Genomic DNA, 20,122 nt, shown 5'->3' on the forward strand with positions numbered 1-20,122 from the left:
AACTACACATGGCTTAGTAGCATCCCTGTTAGATTACTGTAACACACTTGACTTGGATCCACCCTTGAAGACACTGTGGAAAGTTTAGTTAGTGCAAAACGTGGCTGCCAGAATCTTCTCTCGGATGCCCCGAAACAATCATCGAAAGCCAGCGCTTGAGCACATGGGTTTTTGCTGCTGCTCAGATTCTTCACTAAATCAGCATTTCCCCTCCCTTCCAGACAGTACAGTATCACTGGCTCGTCTTGCTCCCCTGTTTTTCCTTCCCGGTTGGCAAAGACTCCCCAGGGAGGGTAATTGGGAGACAATGACGGGTAAACAATAGGGTGGGAAAGGGAAGGGGGGAAGCCAATGCAATTTAGAAGCCAACCCCAAGCAAAAATCTGATGCCCAGAAGCCCAGGGTTGTGCTTTTTTTTTTCTGTGGACCTTTCCCCATTTTTAAATGGTAACTGTTAGCAGTACGTGACATTTCTAGTCTGCCCAGCATGTTACTAGTACATGACAGGGAAAGTCTGTCACCTTCATAAAAGCACAGACCATCTATCCGGGCGGCAGTACACGGTGGAGTCCCTCTGAGTATTTCCAATGTCACACCAGATATTGTCAGTGGTATTTCTCCGCTCTTCATTGCCGCAATTTATAGGGATGCCTAAAAACAAAAAGGGAGGGGGAGGGCTCTGATTATTTTTGCATGAAGATTGCTTCTCCTTGCTCCTCACGACGTTTCAAGTGGCAAAGCCGTTCTTTAAAAAAATTCAGGAGTGTTAATTTATCCTCCTGGCAACTTATAATTAAAATACAGCGCTCCTGCCAGCAGTTGTAGTTGTGGTGGGGGAGGCGGAGGGGGAAATACCTGCAAAAGGAGGGTTCCTGTTGCCCCTGCTGTTAATTAATTATTATTAGATGCTGTGATTTAAAAGGAATGATCTGTCTTTAGGATTTCGATGCTCCCTATTATCCTCATTAGGTAAATGGTGAAATAAGGATGAATGAATTAGCGAGCAGATGAATTAATGATTAAGGCAGCCTGGCGTATTTTAGATGAGGCTCCATAAAGAGCAAAGCTGAACTTCAGCATGAAGTGCCTGCAGTTCAAGGAGATGCTCGAATGCGAATGACGACCGGCCGTGAAATTTTCAAGCGCACACACACAAACGCACTGCTATACACGCCTTCGGCACTTTCGCACCGCCTGAATAATGCACTTTCAATCCACTTTGGATGCACTTTAGAGATATATTGCAAGTGAATTGGAAGTGCACCTTTCGAGGTGTGTGGAAGTGCCTGACACACAAATAGTTCTTAAAAGGAAAGAATCATAGAATCATAGAATCATAGAATCATAGAGTTGGAAGGGGCCTTACAGGCCATCTAGTCCAACCCCCTGCTCAACGCAGGATTAGCCCTAAGCATCCTAAAGCATCCAAGAAAAGTGTGTATCCAACCTTTGCTTGAAGACTTCCAGTGAGGGGGCGCTCACCACCTCCTTAGGTAGCCTATTCCACTGCTGAACTACTCTGACTGTGAAAAACTTTTTCCTGATATCTAGCCTATATCGTTGTACTTGAAGTTTAAACCCATTACTGCGTGTCCTCTCCTCTGCAGCCAGCAGAAACAGCATTAGGACATTAAAACATAAATAGTGTGATTCCGGAGACACCCTTGAGCTGGATCCAACAATATGTTACTGGAAACACAAACTCACTTCCAAGCCAGCATAGTGTAGTCGTTAAAAGCATTGGATTCTAATCTGGAGCATCGGGTTAGATTCCCCAGTCCTCCATCTGCAGCCTTGGGGACCTTGGGCTAGTCACAATTCTCTTAGAACTGTTGTCACAGAGCAGTTCTCTTAGAACTCTCTCAGTCCCACCTACCTCACAGGATGCCTGTTGAGAAGAGAGGAGGGGAAAGTGATTTGTAAGCTGCTTTGGGATTCCTTCAGGTAGTAAGACGAGAGGTATAAACCTCCCAGTTTTTCATGGAGTTATGCCTGTGAGACCAATAATACTGAATGTACTACAGTATTGGCTGGTAGTCATTAGTACCTTGCACAGTGTTAGGCACAAGTTGGGATCCAAGAAGTTTAACTATCAGCATTTGTTTCTGCTTTCACGAGGTTTGATTCTGACGATAACAGAATTGAAGCCTTTTAATTCTCATCCAGTTCACATCCTGTTCCTGCAGTCTGCATATTTCTTCTTTCTCTGATTTTCTCTTCCAATCGCAGAGTATTACTCTGCATTCTAATAAGAAAAATCGGATTGCCGAGTTTCTTTCATTCTTTTTTTTATGCTGCTGGATGTTAAAAAAAATTGGCCATGCCATGTTTACATTTGTTTGTGCTTTTGAAAAGCTCATGTTTTTAAAATGGCTGCTCCATGTTTTCAAAGCAGAGCAAAAAATGTGAAACTGGCATGGTCATTTTTTTTTTAAGTTAACACCCAGACCTAGATGAGAACTTAGAAAGCATTGGTTGGATACACACTTTTCTTGGATGCTTTAGGAAGCTTAGGGTTGATGCTGCGTTGAGCAGGGGGTAGGACTAGATGGCCTGTATGGCCCCTTCCAACTCTATGGTTCTATGATTCTATGATTTGACTAATGTTTTAATGATTGAGAAACACAGTATGTTGGATTCTTTAGCAGATCAGCAGTATATAAATGTTTCTCTAATTAAAAAAAAAACTAGGAATGCAAGACCACACTAGAATGAGTTAAAAATCAAAACAGGAATCAGACTGCATAGATTTTCCATAATTTTTAATAAAGAGATTGGCAGGGTGGGAGGAGACCGGGGAGGGGGGAGGGCAGATGTCAACCATGGGAGTGTTTCTCAACACCCCCCCCCCCCGGCCAGCTGATGTGTGATGCGCACATCAGGAGGATGAAGGGAGGGAGAACGGGTAGAGGGGATTCACAAGGAAAGACTTGTCTACAGTTCTAATGCTGAACCCTGATTCTTGTGAGACTTACAGAGGAATAATTTTAAAAAAAATTAAACAGTACTTCAATTTAGACAGAATGAAGGCAGGAAAACCTTCCACTAAAATAGAAACCTGGAAGTGGAAGAAGCTTGAAGATGCTCTCCTTACACTCTCAAAAGGCACCTTCTGCCTGAAGCTTAAAGAACTTTCTGGAGAGCTTGCGGAACCTTTGTCCATCATCTTTAGGACCTCTTGGAGGACTGGAGGAGAATGAATGTTATACAGGAACCAGGAAACTACAGGCCAGTGAGTCTGACCGCAATTGCAGGGAGGATTTCAGCTTGTGCTGTGGCAGCTGCACTGGTTGCCAGTTGGGTTTCAGTTTTGGTTTAAACCTTTAAGGCCCTATGTGGTCTGGGCCCAGTGTACCTAAAGAAGAAGAAGAAGAAGAAGAAGAAGAAGAAGAAGAAGAAGAAGAAGAAGAAGAAGAAGAAGAAGAAGAAGAAGAGTTGGTTCTTATAGGCTGCTTTTCTCTACCTGAAGGAGTCTCAAAGTGGCTTACAACCACCTTCCCTTTCCTCTCCCCACAACAGACACCCTGTGAGGGAGGTGAGGCTGAGAGGAACCTGATTTTACTGCTCAGTCAGAACAGCATTATGTTCTGCAAGTTTAAACAGGCTGGTGGTTTCTGGCCCTAGAGAAGTATGCTTAGCCTCAGCCAAGGCTAGGGCCTTTTCAGTCCTGGCCCTGCCCTGGTGGAATAAGCTCCTAGAAGAGCTAAGGGCCCTGTCAGAGTTCTCACAGTTCTGCAGGGCCTGCAAGACAGAGCTCTTCCACCAGGCACTTGGTTGAGGCCGGGTGGTGGAATATTGATCTGGTCCCTCCTATGAATACCCAGCCATGTAGCAGGAGGTGGTAGGGTGTCCAAGGAGCTACAGGAAGGGGAGGTCAGGGTGGGGTGGATTGTATTTTCATTATTTTATGTGTGGTTTACTCTTGATGTAAACTGCCTCAAGCCGGCAGGCTGAGAATGGTTATGAAGAAATACAAGTATAAACAAATAAATAAGAAGAATAAATAATGGAGCACATTTTAAAGGGGGCGATCTGCAAACATCTGATTGACAATTTGTTGATCCAGGGAAGTGAGCACAGATTTGTCTTCAACAGAAGCTGTCAGACCTGCTTTCTTTCTTTGACTGAGTGATGGGCTTACTAGATCATGGAAACTCATTGACCGTTTCTGCTCAAGGATTCTGTCCCTGGATAGCCTCTGGTTGCTGTTGGGTTTTAGAACCCCCTTCACATGACATTGCCTGCATTCTGACCCTGTCCAGGGGCTGGCTTGAGATTTGCCCAGATTTGCCTCAAAATGAGGGAAATCACAAAAGTGGATTTGCCACTTTTTATCTTGCATCCCATCAGTAAGCAACCAGAGACAAGTCTATATGGAGGGTGAAAGGCACAATTGTCTCTGTAGCATTGTCCCACTCTTGCACCCGCCCTCCCCTCTCCATTTCCTGCTCCGAGTATTTTTTTTTTCAATGTCATGATCCACGTTGCAGCATGACCACAAAAATACATTGTCAAAGGTAAAATAAAATCTTCTTTAAAGTGTCCATGGTCTTTTTGGATCCGACAGGCAAAACACAGTCCTGTTTATATTTTCTGGAGGTGGGGTATGAAGAGGGAAAGGCGGGGACAGGTGATCAAGCAGCCATCTCCCAATCATCCAGGCATCTGTATGCTTTGATTTTAAGCCCAACATTCACACAAAATGACTCTTTGGGCTCCAGTTACTACATGCCGCCTCTCACAAATCCACCTGGACAGAAATAGAGCCTGAAATTGGGGAGGTGGGGGGGGGGGATGCTGTAGCATTCTAGCATTTCTTGAAAGGAATGCAGAAGTGTTTACTTTAAAATGCATCTGTGTTGTGGCATTACTGCATAGCAATGCAGAAGTGCCTTTAAAAATATATATTTTGGGGCTTGCGGGCTGGGGAAGAAAGTTTCAATCCAGGAGATAACTGCTGTGATTGGTGGCTTGCTGTAATTGACAAGCGAAGGAGCAGGAGAAGGAGTTTGTTTTGTTTTCCCTTGCAGCCTCATTGGAAGGCAAAAAACCACAATGGGGCAGAGGGAAAATGTAGGAGGGTTCTCCCATGAAGAGAGCTGCAAATGCAAGGTTTACCATCCCGCGTTTGCAAGCAGGAGGCCACTCGTGTTTTAGCCCTCCAGGTCATCTATTCCATGTCAGCTATTCAATGTCATCAACCTAAAGCATATATGATAAGTATCTGTCCGGCTGCTACTTAAAGACCACCAGTGAGGGGGAGCTCTCCACCTCCTTATGCAGCTGATTCCACTGCTGATTTTCCCACCGAATATCTAGCCAGTACTATTCTACACGTAAAGGGAGAATCTGAAAGTGATATCACTGCATTGTATGATCGTTTAGAGTTTAATTTAACTTGACGGTAAATGCCGTAGACAGTGAGCAAATTCCTAGAATGTCACACAATCTCCTGGTATTTCCCAACCGATAGCTGGAAACTCTTGGCAAGAAACACCAAGGCCCTAGATGGCTCCTCCAAGACGACTCAGATTAGCTTTAAACCCAGGAATGACATTACAATCAAAAGCAAGACTCATCTATTTCTATGGCACCCAGTTATTGTGGATCCTGGAGGTGGACAGTCCCTCTCAGAGGGGATGCAGCCTTGCAGAGTTTCATGCATGTATACTGAGCTGGTGGTTATGAATAAACTTAGCAGGCAATTTGTAAAAATAAAAGTTTGGTTGCTCAATTCCCCAGTTGCAGACACAGTATCAAGAGGCAGTAGTGAGTGACTGCTTAGCGACAAGAAATTACTCCTTGGAGCATTTCAGCTTACTGTGTGCTGCTTTCCCAGCCTTTTACTCACTGCAGTTCAAGGTGCTGTTTATAATTTCCATGTTGGGCTTCACATCCAGAAAAAAGAAGAGGTGGGTGGGCCTTTATGCCTGTCTGGAAACACCAATCTTTGGTCCAAGTATCCTTCCATGAGCCAGTCTTGGAGAGTTTAGAAATGTAATTGATGATGATGATGATGAGGAGGAGGAGGAGGAGGAGGAGGAGGAGGAGAAGAAGAAGAAGAAGAAGAAGAAGAAGAAGAAGAAGAAGAAGAAGAAGAAGAAGAAGAAGAAGAAGAAGAAGAGACTGTTCATGGCAAGGGAAATTAACATTGACCTTTTATCCCTCCTTATTTAAAATGTCCATAAGTGTTTATCATTTATTTTAAAAGCAAGGATTGTTTCTGAATCTGGTAAACTCTGGTACAAATTACCAAGGGTGCCAAGAGTATACAAAACAGGAGTAAAAAGCTCCACAGGTGCTTTTGTGGCATGACTACCTCAATGCCCTTCCATGGGGTGATTAATGTCAAATCCTAGATGCCATTATCGCTAGCTGTGGAGGAAGAAGAAAGTATTTATTCTGCTTTTCTTCTTATTCTTATATGAAGATAAAAGAGCTCTGGCATGACTCAAGCTCCACCATTGAGACGTTGTGTTTGTTCATGTTACATTGTCTGACCACTCGCGTTTTGCTCCAATGGTTCTACGTGGAACGTTTGTAAAACAGATGCAATCCCCCCTCCTTGCAAAGATAATATCTGAAGCATGGAACGAGCCTGGGAAAAGAGTGGGTGGTTCTTCAAGCAAAGTCTGGCAGTCTTCAAGCCAAGGTTGGATGCACACTTTTCTTGGATGCTTTAGGATGCTTTGGGCTGATCCTGCGTTGAGCAGGGGGTTGGACTAGATGGCCTGCATGGCCCCTTCCAACTCTATGGTTCTATGATTCTATGATTCTGATGGGAGTCTCAAACTCAATGGGTTTCTCAACAGTGAAAAAGTTGAGGAAGGCTGGGTTAGAGAGAGACAAAGTATGTACAACTTGCACATGTGTAGGTTTTATTCACAGTCAGAAAGTCAGAAGTGTGGACACCATCCATGTTCAACCCTGATTGCCTTTCTGTACTTTTACCAAGCGTGTGAAAAGGTTTAAGTCAACCTCTTAAGGGCCTCCTTGCCATGATGATGTTGATGGAGGAGAAGGTTAATGCTCATCAGATACTCAATCCTCCCTCTGAAAAGTCTAGTGAATCAGATATAATTGACAAGGTGCAATTTCTTCATTGACAAGATGTGAATCCTGCCCATCCATTTGACATAAGCCGTGGAGAGAGGCAGGCTAGTGTTGCTTCCCTTATAAGTCAGTCAAAGTCACTCATGTCCATTGGCAGAAGTGCTGGAAAGCTGCCCGCACCTGTTCCTTATTTCAAGGAACAATCTTTCCCAGGAAGAATAGAAATACTGACAGGAAAGAATTAATTTTCCGATGGTCTCACAGTACCCCTGTTCACAAGTTACCATGAATGCACATACAGTCTATGTCAGTAGTTCTCAACCTGGGGGTCGGGACCCCTTTGGGAGTCAAACGACCCTTTCACAAGGGTTGTGGCAGGGCAAGCAGCTTGGCTTGGGGGGGGGGCACTGCCACTGTTTCTGCTTCTCCTGCAGGTGCCCACGCTCAGCCGCCAGCCACTCCAGCAGTGCCTCCAGCGCAATTCAGTCTCCTGCCAGGCCCTCCAGATGGCACCGCAGCTTAGTGGGACAAGAGGCAGAACTAAACTGAGAAACCCCAGGAAAAAAAACAGTTTATATACAATCACGAACTATGGATCTTCACGCCATTGGTCAGTTTCGGTTTAATTTCCGTGAAAGAACGCTTGCATAATTTTATGGTTGGGGGTCACACCACAACATGAGGAACTGTATTAAAGGGTCGCGGTGTTAGAACCACTGGTCTATGTAAAGAACACATTTGATTTTTCTTTATATTTGAATTGAGTAATTCCCACGTTATGGTCAGTATATGTACAACTGAATGAATAACACAAACATGTTCAACTTGCCCTCCAGAAGTTGCATTGGTTACCAGTTGAGTTCCAGGTCAGGTTCAAGGTATTGGTTCTACCCTTCATGGCCTTGTGCAGTCCAGGTCTTGTGTATCTAAAGGACTGCCTACCAAGTATACCTCCTGTGAGCCACTAATTCCAATCTGTTGGTGGTCCCTGGGCCCAAAGAAGTGTATTTGGCCTTGAACAGAGCCAGGGCTTTTTCAGCCTTGGCTCCAGACTGGTGGAATGAGCCGCTAGTGGAGATCCGTGTCCTACTGGAACTATCAAAGTTCCAAAGGGTGTATAAAATCGTGCTCTTCTACCAAGACCAAAAGGAGCAACAGAACCACCACCATCACCACCACCACAACCTCTCCTTTCCCCTTCCCCACCAGAGGAAATCAGAACAGAAAATCTGTAAACCGCTCAGATAGTGGTATGAATAAAACAGTAAGGCTAAGTGGGGTGGGCTGAGTCCAGGATAGGAAACATGGGCCGACGATTGTCCCCTTGGCCCAGGACTGACAAGAATTCTAGCCAGTTGGATGAGGGGCCAATTGGAAAGCGTGAAGCGCCTTCTGATCAGGCCCTCACCAGGACAGACCAGAGTTCCATCCACCTGCCCACACAGTCCAGCCAGGGGCAATTGGGAGAGATCGCTGCCAGTCTGCTCCTGACCACCACAGGGAGAGGAGGTCAGTAGGGCTGCCAAGGGGGATGAGAACAGAGGCTTGTGCAGGATGTGCCAGACCTTTTCACCCCAAGGCTGTCCTAACTGTCATGTCCAATTGTAAATTGCCTCAGAACCCTGACAGCTGGCAGGAGGCTGGTGAGTGCAGTCCCGCCCCCCTCCCTTCAGGCCAGCTGTGAAGGAGCCTTTAACAGCCCCTGACTGAGGCATTTCCGAGAGCAACCCGGAGGAGCCTCAGGGCACGGGGGGGGGGATTTCTCTTTCTGCCAAATGGTTGACAGGGAGGCCACAGAAAAGCCCCTTCTCACTTAGAATTCTGCTCTGGCCAGGGGTTAGACACAGCCAAGCCATGTGTCTTTCTTCTTTGCAACTCTCTGCAGATTTGAGGCCACTGCACAGCGTTATTCTGCAAACAAAACTGGATGCTGTTGCAGAGGTTCTTTTGTCACCTGTTTCATCTGCACAACAACCCTGTGCAGTAGGCCTCAAGTCTTTTAATTCAACAACAACCTATGTGGGAGGCCTTAAATTTTTCTTCTCTACCACAACCCTGTCCAAAGTAGCCCATTCTGCCTGAGGGGCTGATCTTTATATTTTGAAGATGAGCTGTAATTCCAGGACCTCCCCAGGCCCCACCTGTAGGTTGGCTACCCCTGGAAATATTCCTCGAGTTCTGGAGGTGGGACTTCAAAATCATACAATTACTCAGAGTCCAGCCTTCGAGGAGGCCGTGGGTGTACTTCTGGGCCCGGGGAGGGGGAGGAAGCCTTTCCCCCGGCCCCAAAAGCACACCTAGCGCCCGTTGTATTTAAAATGGTCCTGGTCCCTAGTAATTGTATAACCCCACTAATCTAATTATTGGAGGTCTACTCCTATTTCTATTAACAAAAACTATTGGTCTATGTATTGTTTTTATGGTTATGGTTTATGATTTTAATCTTAAACAGAGGAGCTTTTTAATAGAAGAGCTTTTTAAAGGATAAAGCAGAGGAGGAGAGAAAGACGCTGTAACCTGCTTTGGTTCCCCAGAGAGAAAGAAGTGGGTTAGAAATATCTAAATACATAATAATAATAAAAATAATCACAATACTCTTATATAAAACATCATACAATCACCATAAAACATTAAAACATCATTGATCTAATGAATGCCTCCAACTAAAACTTCTAGGCAGCAGGTATTTTTTCCATTTTTCCTCCTCCCCCAGTGGTGAGTCCAGAGTCTTTGGTGAATGTTATTCTGGCCCCCCATCATAAACCTGAAGGAATAGCTCTGTTTTGCAGGCCCGGTGGAGAGATGGTTCCCTACTCCCTCTGAAGCAGAATTCTTAAAAAACCCTACTGAATTACAAAATCACAGAGTTGGAAGGGACCATACAGGCCATCTAATCCAACCACCTGCTCAACACAGGATCAGCCCAAAGCATCCTAAAGCAATCTAGGATGCATCCAAAGCATCCTAAAGCTATACTCATGGATAGCAATCTAGTTCTTGACGTGCCCAAACTCAGCTTGACTCAGCCATAGTTTATTTGTTGACCGATGTCTAGGGGTTGTTCATGTGTTCTTTAAAAAAGCAAACATTTGTGGGCGAAATAGATGGCATTTAATGTATAAAGGTCCTTTTTCCTTTCCATGGATTTGTGGAGAATAACTGGGTGAGGATTTTCGCTGGGGAGACCAAGACATCCCACATTTGTCTTCAGCCATTCTCATGAGGGTATCAGAGTGCAAAGTCAAGCCCTCACCTCACACAAAACCAAAGAAATTAGCCCCCAAATCCCAGAATTCTCAAGCAGCCATAGGTGAACCGGCTTCACGATTCAAAACTAGTCTCTTCTTGCAGATTTCCTAAACTGGTAACAAACTTGTCACATGAGTCCTTTGTTTGCCTCAACCTATCGATTTTTGTGGACTGGGCAAAGCCTTCTGCTCCATCCCCATGTATCTTGCCGTTCTGAGCTATGATTTCAGATGCGGAGTTATAAATATTCCAGCGGCACCCACAAGCATTACAGAGTTCCAGTGAGAAACCCCGTTCAGGAAGGATTTACAGCTTGGCTGTAAGAGTGGCGTCTGGATGCAACTTGGCACAGCAAGATCTCACCATAAGAGCCCATCCGTTGGGTCATAAATCAATCCGGTTATTTTTAAAAGAGAGAACTGCAAAGCACAAAGTTCTGTCATTCGGCTGACACTTCCTTGATCTCAACATGCACCTGGATTCCAGGGGCCAGCAGAAAGTCATCGCCTCCATGGGCTGGCAATCATTTTGAAATACATGTTAATATTTGAATAGCATTAAGTATACCTCCTTTCCTTTCGGGAGGATGTGGAGAGGATCGTTATTCAAAGGAAGGCTCGCCAAAAATGGGTTGGAATGCCAGAACTCAGCACTGGTACCTCGGAAAGAAAGAAAAATTAGCCACGTGGATCTCAGTGCAAGATTGTTGTGCCTTAGGCCAGCCTTTCACAACTTGGTGTACAGGTTAGGAGTGTGGACTTCTAATCTGGCATGCCGGGTTTGATTCTGCACTCCCCCACATGCAGCCAGCTGGGTGACCTTGGGCTCTCCACAGCACTGATAAAACTGTTCTGACCAAGCAGGAATATCAGGGCTCTCTCAGCCTCACCTCCCTCACAGGGTGTCTGTTGTGGGGAGAGGAAAGGAAAAGTGATTGTAAGCTGCTTTGAGACTACTTCGGGTAGAGAAAAGCAGCATATAAGAACCAACTCTTCTTCTTCTTCTTCTTCTTCTTCTTCTTCTTCTTCTTCTTCTTCTTCTTCTTCTTCTTCTTCTTCTTCTTCTTCTTCTTCTTCATTGCGAAACCCCTGAAACATTCTTCGGGCTTCGAGAACCTGCAGAAATGGCATAATAGTGCAAAATATAGTTTGGAAGCATAGCTGTGTACATGCCCACCTGGGGTACCTCCCCATCCCCTCCAGGCCCATCATTGGCCATTGGGGTGTGTGGCAGGTCCACATTACCATATATGGTCATAACACCCGATAACTATTTAACATTAAAAAAACACATATAAAATTAATTAACTCCCACCCATTCTGGAAACCCTTCCAGGGCTACCAGGAAACCTCAGGGCTGTCAAGAAACCCCAGGGTTTCATGAAACCCTGGTTGAGAAAGCCTGCTTTCGCCCAATGATATCAAAGGGATTTAATAAGGATGAACAATTTTCTCTGGACTGTGGTAAGTACCTCTAAATATAGTCATTTAAACCATGACATAATGCTGAGATAGCATACATATATCAATAAAGCTAATTCTTAATGTGGTCCCATCTCTAGATACTTAAATCCAGGAACCATTGGAGGGAGAACTCATTGGGAATACGTCAATATCAGTCACTGGGCAACTTGCTCCAAAACAATTTGCATGACTCAGATATACCTAATCTATTTGGTGCCTGGGGCAAGTGGGTGGATGAGGCTCAGTCACATGGGGGCAGGGGTGGGGGGTTGGTCCCATGAGAGGCTTGGTGACACAGGGGTGGAGATCCTGAACCCCTTAGCTGCCATGGAGAAATGCCCATCCATGTCTTGTGACTGCCCTGTCACCCAACGTCCTGCTGCCTTCCCATTGGGCAGCGATGAAGGAGCCAGTCACCTTGGGCCAAATTACTCCCCAACATGCCCCCTTCATTAGAGGGTGGGATGGGCAACAGGCAACCATCAGGGCTGGCCTGTGCCAATACAACATGAGTGCAGCAATGGTCATACAAGAGTCAAGGAATCTGTGCATGGGTGCTCATCCATCCAAAGGGAAGGCCATGGAGGTTTGTACCAGATGGCTGTCAGACAGCCTGCCATTGAGAGAAAGCACCATGCCCCACTTGAAATCCATGGAATCCACTGCCACCTACCAGCTTCCTCCATCCACAGGGGTGGGAATCAGAGACACCAACAAGCCTCCTGTATGTGCGGCAGGCCCCACCAGTGGCAGGTATGGGTTGCAGCCTTAGGCTGCTCCCTTCTGTCATCAGGCAAGATCTGGGCCAGAACCATGCAAGGCTCTGTGGTTTTGCAAGCAGCTGCAGTTATGCCACCCCTATCAAGTGGCTCCCAGGACACGTGCTACCACACCCTAGGTACGCCATTGCTCACCCAAGCCTGTCTGCTTTCTGCTGTTGTGAGAGACCCATGTTCAAACCACCAAAAGAAGAAACAGAGTAGGGAGAGAGATACAGGGGAAGTCATGTGCGGCTGCAAATACCTGTTGGTTTCCAACTAGGTGCAAAACAAATACTAAAAGGTGCGAGATTCTCATCGTCCAAAATCCATCCCAACCTAGAAGAAGCGCATGATAAATACGTGTGTGCACATTAGTGTCTCAGTGCTATAGATTATACCATGTCTCCAGTGTATTCCCTTTTTTTAATGCAACAGCAAACTAATTTACTCTAACCAAAACTATCCAAATATTTTAAATAACATCTCAGACCCTTTAGATATGTATAGCTGTGCTTAGTCTGCACGGCAGGAAGGAAGGTGATGAAGTGTCAGAAGAAATTGATTCTAGATCCAGTTTCCTGTTAGAAAGGATTGTTTTACCCACCTGATCCTTGACTTGATATTGAATTAATGAGAAAAAAATTAGCAAACTTCGATGGACAAGTTTGTCAGATTTTTTTAAAGATGTAAATTCAGTTTCCAATTGCTTTTTTGGAAAAGGTTTACACTTAGAGATGTCAGCATCCCATGTCCCTTATGCACACAGGCTGTGGCATTTCAATATGCTGGCCATGCAACAGTTTGTTCTGAAGCTTGGAGATATCCATCTATATAATACAGGAATTAAGAAAAACAGAAATTAATTTGAACTCTCTAATCAATTCAAAGGGCTGAGAAAAATGAGTGGGGGGTCATCAGCATTGAAAGGCACTTCAGAGATTTTTCCCCCCAGTGATTATGAGGACAGTGACAAAAAGTGTATCTGTGAGCATGCACAATTATCAAACTTTTCTTAAACTTCTATTCCAAATTACTGATCTCTCTGCCAAATGCATGATTAAAAAAATCTGCATGTTTTCCAAACCTGCAGAACCTCATCACACACACTTTGCCATATTAGTTGTTAAGAGATCAACATTTCAGTTGGGTCGAACGGTCTCTTTTTGTTCAATCTTGCCCAGCCCACCTCCTTGCTGTACCACTCTCCCACATGACTCTGATCCATGTATTTCTCTTGAACCCCAGCATAGTCCTTTTGTTGGTTAAAGGTGTTTACCGCCTTCATTTTTCCCCACTGGGAAACCTAACTGGATCTTACCCATATGCCTATGTGAAATTAGTCAGTAAGAATTAATATACATTATCCCATCCATGGGTTGGGTCCAGATGAAACTGGTCATTTCCACTAATTCTCTCTTCCTGCTACAGACCTCCTTCCTGTTGTTCCTCACAGTCCCCGCCCCCTTAGGAGCAGCATTTTGTGGAGATCAGAGGGATACAATGGAGGGGGGAGAGGTCAGGAAAGTTCCATTCTGCTGACTGAAAATTTCATCTAAATCATAGAATCATAGAATCATAGAGTTGGAAGGGGTCATACAGGCCATCTAGTCCAACCCCCTGCTCTACACAGGATCAGCCCTAAGCATCCTAAAGCATCCAAGAAAAGTGTGTATCCAACCTTAGCTTGAAGACTGCCAGTGAGGGGGAGCTCACCACCTCCTTAGGCAGCCTATTCCAACTCCAAGCATTTGGAGAGCCATCTTTCGAATCCTAAAACATTAATTACGTTACATATAAACACGTCCCTGTTTCTCTCGGTATATTCCTCTTCTCCCCTTCCTCCCACCCTCTTCCTTTTGTTAAATAATTCAGCTTCTGTGCCAGCTTAGCTGACCTTTGCTTGATAAAGTCATATTTCCGAGCATTCGCCTGCATTTGGTATTTTTAATCAGGTTCAAGTCCGCTGGCCACACATCAGAGCCGAGAATAATGATGCTACAGATATGTATTTTAGCCAAATGATGTTCTCTCTGCCACACGCACAGCCCCCAAATCACTGAGTTGTTAACTAAAGTGTAGGAGAATTTATGATGCTAAATAAAACCGGGGAGGGAAAAAAAAAAGATGTTTTAATAAGATGAAAATCCAAATGTTAAAATAATGAGCCATCTGTATGGGTGGCCCTCTCCTGGGATATGCCAAGAGCTTTACCATCTGTGAAACATTTACCAGCTGTTTCCTTCCCTTTTTTTTTTTTTTTTGTAAGAACATAAGAAATCCTTGCGCAACTGACACATCCTAGGGATAGAAGCAGGTTTGTTCAGTTTCAAGATGTTGCCGCGGAGCTAGCCTCACTAGGGCAACCCTGGAAAAAGGTTTGGGAGTGCTACAGTTGCCTGCTTGTGAACTCTTCCTCTACCTGAAGCCCTGCTGACAAATTGTTCTGGAGTGGGAGTCTGTATCCACATCAGCATGCCTCCGTTATGAATATTCAGTGGGAGGGTTTTTTTTTGTGTGTGTTCATTTGTTAAAACATTGTTTCAACGTAAGGTTCATCTAGGATAATTCCGGGAACTCTGCAAACGATGTGCATTCGACAACAGAGCTGTGCTTGCTATTTTTAGGATTGGGTTCAGTATATTTAAAAAAAAACAAAAACTTGTGCCAGGCTACCATGCATGTCCCTCTTTATGCATGGCTACCAGCTGTGCATGTATCGGAAAGAAAGAGAAATAAATGTTGAAATGTGGCCGGTGTTAGTGAAGATTGCTAAATCCTTTGCCGAGTACCCACTGAATTGGAACTGGTCAAGAGAACCTGGAGGTTTGGGTACTGTGACAATTCATTTCCATGAGCTAGTAGATGATTCATGTGACATTCTATCTACACATCTGTCAGTCTCTCTGTCACCCTGACCTGGATGCCCCGGGCTAACCTGATTTCACCTTAACATCTATGCAAGGCTGACTCTGGGTAGCATTTGGACCACCAAAGAAGCCTAGATAGGCAATGACCAACCACCTCTGTATTTTTCTTGTCTTGAAAATCCAACAGGGTTATAGAAACAGAGCTGGAAGGGACCTCAAGGGGGTCATTTGTTCTAATCCCATGTAAAATGCACTAAATTCATAACTACCCCTGGGATGAGTCTGCACGGAGCTTTTATTCCAATCCCAGGTGGATTCAGTCCCTGCCATCTCCATTGAATGCGATTTCCATTTTGATTATGGATGATTTAAACTTTCCCTCTGCAACAAGCAGGATTAATCTGGAGTGAGCCTTCCTTTATCCTGCAATATCCTGGAGTGGTTTTAACCCTCACTATTTGAAGAATCGGATTGAGAAAGCATGAGAAAGCATGCAGAGCTCTCGCCGCTTCGAATTGGTTGGGGATTCCATGGTAGAGAAGCCATGATTGGCCATGGTTGCCCAGATGACAAGCCTGCCTTAAAGGGGAAGCACCTAATTTCTCTCAGCAGAAGCTCCCAGAAGCCCTAACTTCTGTAGGTAGAGAAGGGTTTTTTTCCCTCCCTGCTGTCTCCAATCCTCTCCCCCCACCCTTCAAGAAAAGAAAGAGGCTCGGGCTGTGCTTGGCTCCCCCCTCCCCTTCTGAACTTCCCTAACTACGTACAGAACACTTTTTGTTTCAATGCGGGGGGGGGGGGGGAACCAAGTTCAAATCGATCTGGATTCAGCAGGATTCACAATGGAATAAACAAAGTAAGAGCAGATTCAGCTCAGGTCTCCAGACCCCCTCACAATTTTAATTGTCCTCTGGGCACATTCTACTTTTTCAACATCCTTTTTAAACTGCAGTGCCCAAAACTGAGCACAATACTCCAAGTGAGGTCTAACCAGGGCAGAGTAAAGTGATAACAATCACTTCATGTGATCTGGACACTATACTTCTGTTGACACAGCTCAAAATCTCATTTGCCTTTTTAACTGCTACATCACAATGCTGATTTGTGTTTAATGTATGGTTTACTAAGACACCCAGATCCTTTTTGCAAGTATTACTGCCAAGACAAGTCTTCCCCATGCTGTAATTATGCACTTGAATCTTTTTTCCTACTTAAATGCAGAATTTTACCTTTATCTCTGTTGAAATTCATTTTGTTAGTTTTAGCCCAGTTTTCCAGCCTGTCAAGATCATCCTGCCTTCTGTCTTCTACTATATTTGCTACCCCCTCCCAATTTAGTGTCATCTACAAATTTAATGAGCATCCCCTCTATTCCTTCATCCAAGTCATTTATAAAGATGTTGAACAACACCAGGCCCAGGAGGACAGATCCCTGAGGCACTCCACTTGTCACTCCCCTCTAAGAGGATGAGGAACCATTAACAAGCACTCTGTGGGTGCAATCTGTCAACCCGCTACAAATCCACCTAACAGTAATAGATTCCATACCACATTTTACCAACTTGTCAACAAGAATATCATGTGGAACCACATTAAAAAGCCTTACTGAAATCAAGATAAACAACGTCCACAGCATTCTTCTGATCCACCAAGGTAGTAACTCTTTCGAGAAAGGAGATAAGGTTAGTCTGACATGACTTGGGGCCTTTCCGCACTCGTCAAATATAGTGAAATGCTTATCTTAGGTAGTCGTTATATTCCAGCTGCTCTGCATGACGTCACCAACATCCAGCATCCAGGCAGCAAATGGCTGGCTGCATCCTCCATTTTAAAGCTCCATTTTAATTCTCATAATGTGGATTCCCCAAACCAGAAGCACTTTCCCCCAGCAGACAAACAGCACACTACACTCTAAAGAAATGTATAGCCACCTCACTCTTCCTTCTCCCGGAGATGGGATTTTTTTTTTAAGCAAACAGCCTGAAGCAACAAATAAGCGTGCAAGCATGCAGGCAAAGACAAAAGGAGTTTTTTCCCAAAGTTGTCACACAAAGCATGCCTCTCTACAGCCCCCCCCAACCCCAAATGAGGAATGAGATTAATTTTTAAATGATTCAAGACTCATGATTCCATAAGGGGTGGTGTTATAAAAAGCACTATGCATCTAGGATCCCTGGCCACTATAGCCTGATTAGATGCATAGATGTTTCAACAGAGAACTATTGATTAAAAAAAAAATCAGGCATCATGGGACCTTTAAAAAAAGGAGAAAGGGGATTAGCTATCTGGCTTGATTGACAGGCGGAAGAGAGTCAGTATAGACTGCGTTGCTCTCTTCCACCATGTCCAGCAGTGCTTGCGAAGTGTAAGAAGCGTGAAAAGGCAGCACACTACAGCGGGATGTCAAGAAGGTGAGGAATGGCCAGAGGTGTGATAATATTTAGCGCTACGCCATTACGTTGGCGTAACACTATTTTTTTCAAAGTGCGGATCTGCCCTTGTTCTTGGGGAACCCATGTTCGCTCTTAGTAAGCCTATTCGTCATTTTTAAATGTTCAAGGACTGAATGTTGGCTGATTTTGCTCTAAAACCTTTCAAAGTATACATGTCAAGCTAACAGTCTGGATCCTCCGTATCAAAGAGGGGGACACTTCCCCACCTCACCTGTTCTCTGAGAATTCTCAACAAATAATAATAATAATGAAAAGAGGCTCTCAAATTCCATCAGCAATTCCTTTAGTATCCTTGGGAGCAATTAACTTGGCCCGGAGTACTTAGTATCATTTAGAGAAACTAGGTGTATATGCACCACCCCTACCCCTACCCTAGGCTGCAGCTCCCTTCCCTCATCATGTGTCACTTAAGTGGGCTGCAGCTTGGCAGTGCTTTCCACCACCATCTGTCTATCTCTGGCTGTCCCTTTTACTGACGATCTGTCTTAAGGAAAATTGACGTGCAGAACTGGTTTTCAAACTCCATTTCCAAACAGGAATATCACTGCTGCTTATTGGGCTCTTTACACTCCGAAATCTGTCAAGTGCTGCCTAGTTGCACCCGCCTTATAGCTACCCCAGCAAGGGACTTTCAAGGCAAGGGAGAAGCAGAGGTAGCTGGCCATTGCCTTCCTCTGTAGAGTCTTCCTTGGAGGTCTCCCTTCCAAGAACCAAGGCTGCTTAGCTTCTGAGGAAATTGGGCTATACCATGCTGTCTTCCCTCCTGAATAGACCCAAGGCCAATAAACATCCCTGAAGTTCATTGTCCCAGTTCCTGCCAATTCTTTCCAATGGGGAGATGATAAAGTTGGCACTGGCAGTCTTCAAGCAAAGGTTTGATACACACTTTTCTTGGATGCTTTAGGATGCTTTGGGCTGCGTTGAACAGGGGGTTGGACTAGATGGCCTGTATGGCCCCTTCCAACTCTATGATTCTATGATTAAGTTAAGTTGGCTGGTGGGTGGTAAGGAGAGAAGTCAGGGGGGGGGCAGGAGGAGAGGCTATGGGGGCTTTTAACAAAGGTAAAGAGGAAATAAGGAGAGGGAAATTCACCCTGTATGTCTTTTCAGGTTCCCTCTACTGAAATGTTGGGTGGAATAAGACTGGCAGATGGACACAAGAACCATTTTGTGGCGTCAGAACAGAGACCATCTAGTTCATTTCTCTGTTTCTGACATAAGCCATCCACATACCTCCAAGCACGTAGAGACAGGGCCCTTTTTCTTGACCAATTGGCGACCTTAGCTGTGAAGCCATTAAATTGTGTTATAAATTAGGGTCTTGGCCCAACCCTGTTTCAGATGAAGCTGAATGGGCAAGCTTTGGACAACATCAGAATTATGACATCACACTGCTCTTTGACATCATTCTGAGAGACACCTAGAGTCGCCAACCTCCGTGTAAGGGCTGGAGATCTCCCAGAATTGCAACCAATCTCCCGGCTACAGAAACCAATTCCTGCTGGAGGAAGTGGCTGCTTTGGAGGATGGACTCGAGGACTCTCTACCAGGGGTAACCAAGCTGTGACTCTCCAATCCCCATGGACAACAATTACCTTGAGCCCCTGTCACCATGCTGGCAGGGCTCATGGTAACTGTAGTCCATGGACATCCAAAGAACTACAGTTTGGACCCCATGCACTATACCTTGCATAGGACCATCCCTTCTCCGAACCCCACCATGCCCAGCTCTACCTCCAAATCACCAGAAATTTTTCAACCTGGAAGTGGCAACCTCTCAGCTGAAAATCTTGTTTTCTTGTGATTGAGCCCTTGAAATTAAGAATTATTATTATTATTATTATTATTATTATTATTATTATTATTATTATTATTATTATTGTTATTTAATTTTTAGACCACTCTTCTCCAAATATGTCTCAGGGCGGTTTAATAACATAAACAAAAACACAATAAAATCCCCATAAAAACCCCAATTTACGTCAAACAACATGTCACATATAACATGTAAGTGGCAGTGGTCACAATTCTAATCATATTTACCCAACTTCCTGGATGTTCAGCCTGGTGGGGAGAATAATATTCAGAAAAAGGCTGGTGCCAATGCAATAGATCTAACAATGATCTCGATGTTAGAGATGTCAATATTGGTGGGGATCCTCCGATGGATTAGTGGGAAAGCTGCCCTGGCCTTAACCATATGCCTGGCAGAAGAAGAGGTATAGTTGGAATTCAATCTGAGCCTTTGCATTTACGTGGAATAGGGTTGCCATCCCTAT

At 44.6% G+C, this 20,122-nt stretch overlaps 1 long non-coding RNA gene across 1 annotated transcript; it reads right to left on the bottom strand.

The window, feature by feature from the left end:
- Positions 1-581: 581 nt before the first annotated feature.
- On the bottom strand, positions 582-19,212 carry LOC143836880 (uncharacterized). The gene is made up of 3 exons (XR_013230809.1): positions 19,077-19,212; positions 13,131-13,353; positions 582-651 (listed from the first exon to the last, which is right to left on the bottom strand). It is a non-coding gene; the product is annotated as an uncharacterized LOC143836880 (long non-coding RNA).
- Between the last annotated feature and the right edge of the window lie 910 nt (positions 19,213-20,122).

The sequence above is a fragment of the Paroedura picta genome, chromosome 4 (genome assembly GCF_049243985.1).
Source record: "Paroedura picta isolate Pp20150507F chromosome 4, Ppicta_v3.0, whole genome shotgun sequence".
Taxonomy (NCBI): domain Eukaryota; kingdom Metazoa; phylum Chordata; class Lepidosauria; order Squamata; family Gekkonidae; genus Paroedura; species Paroedura picta.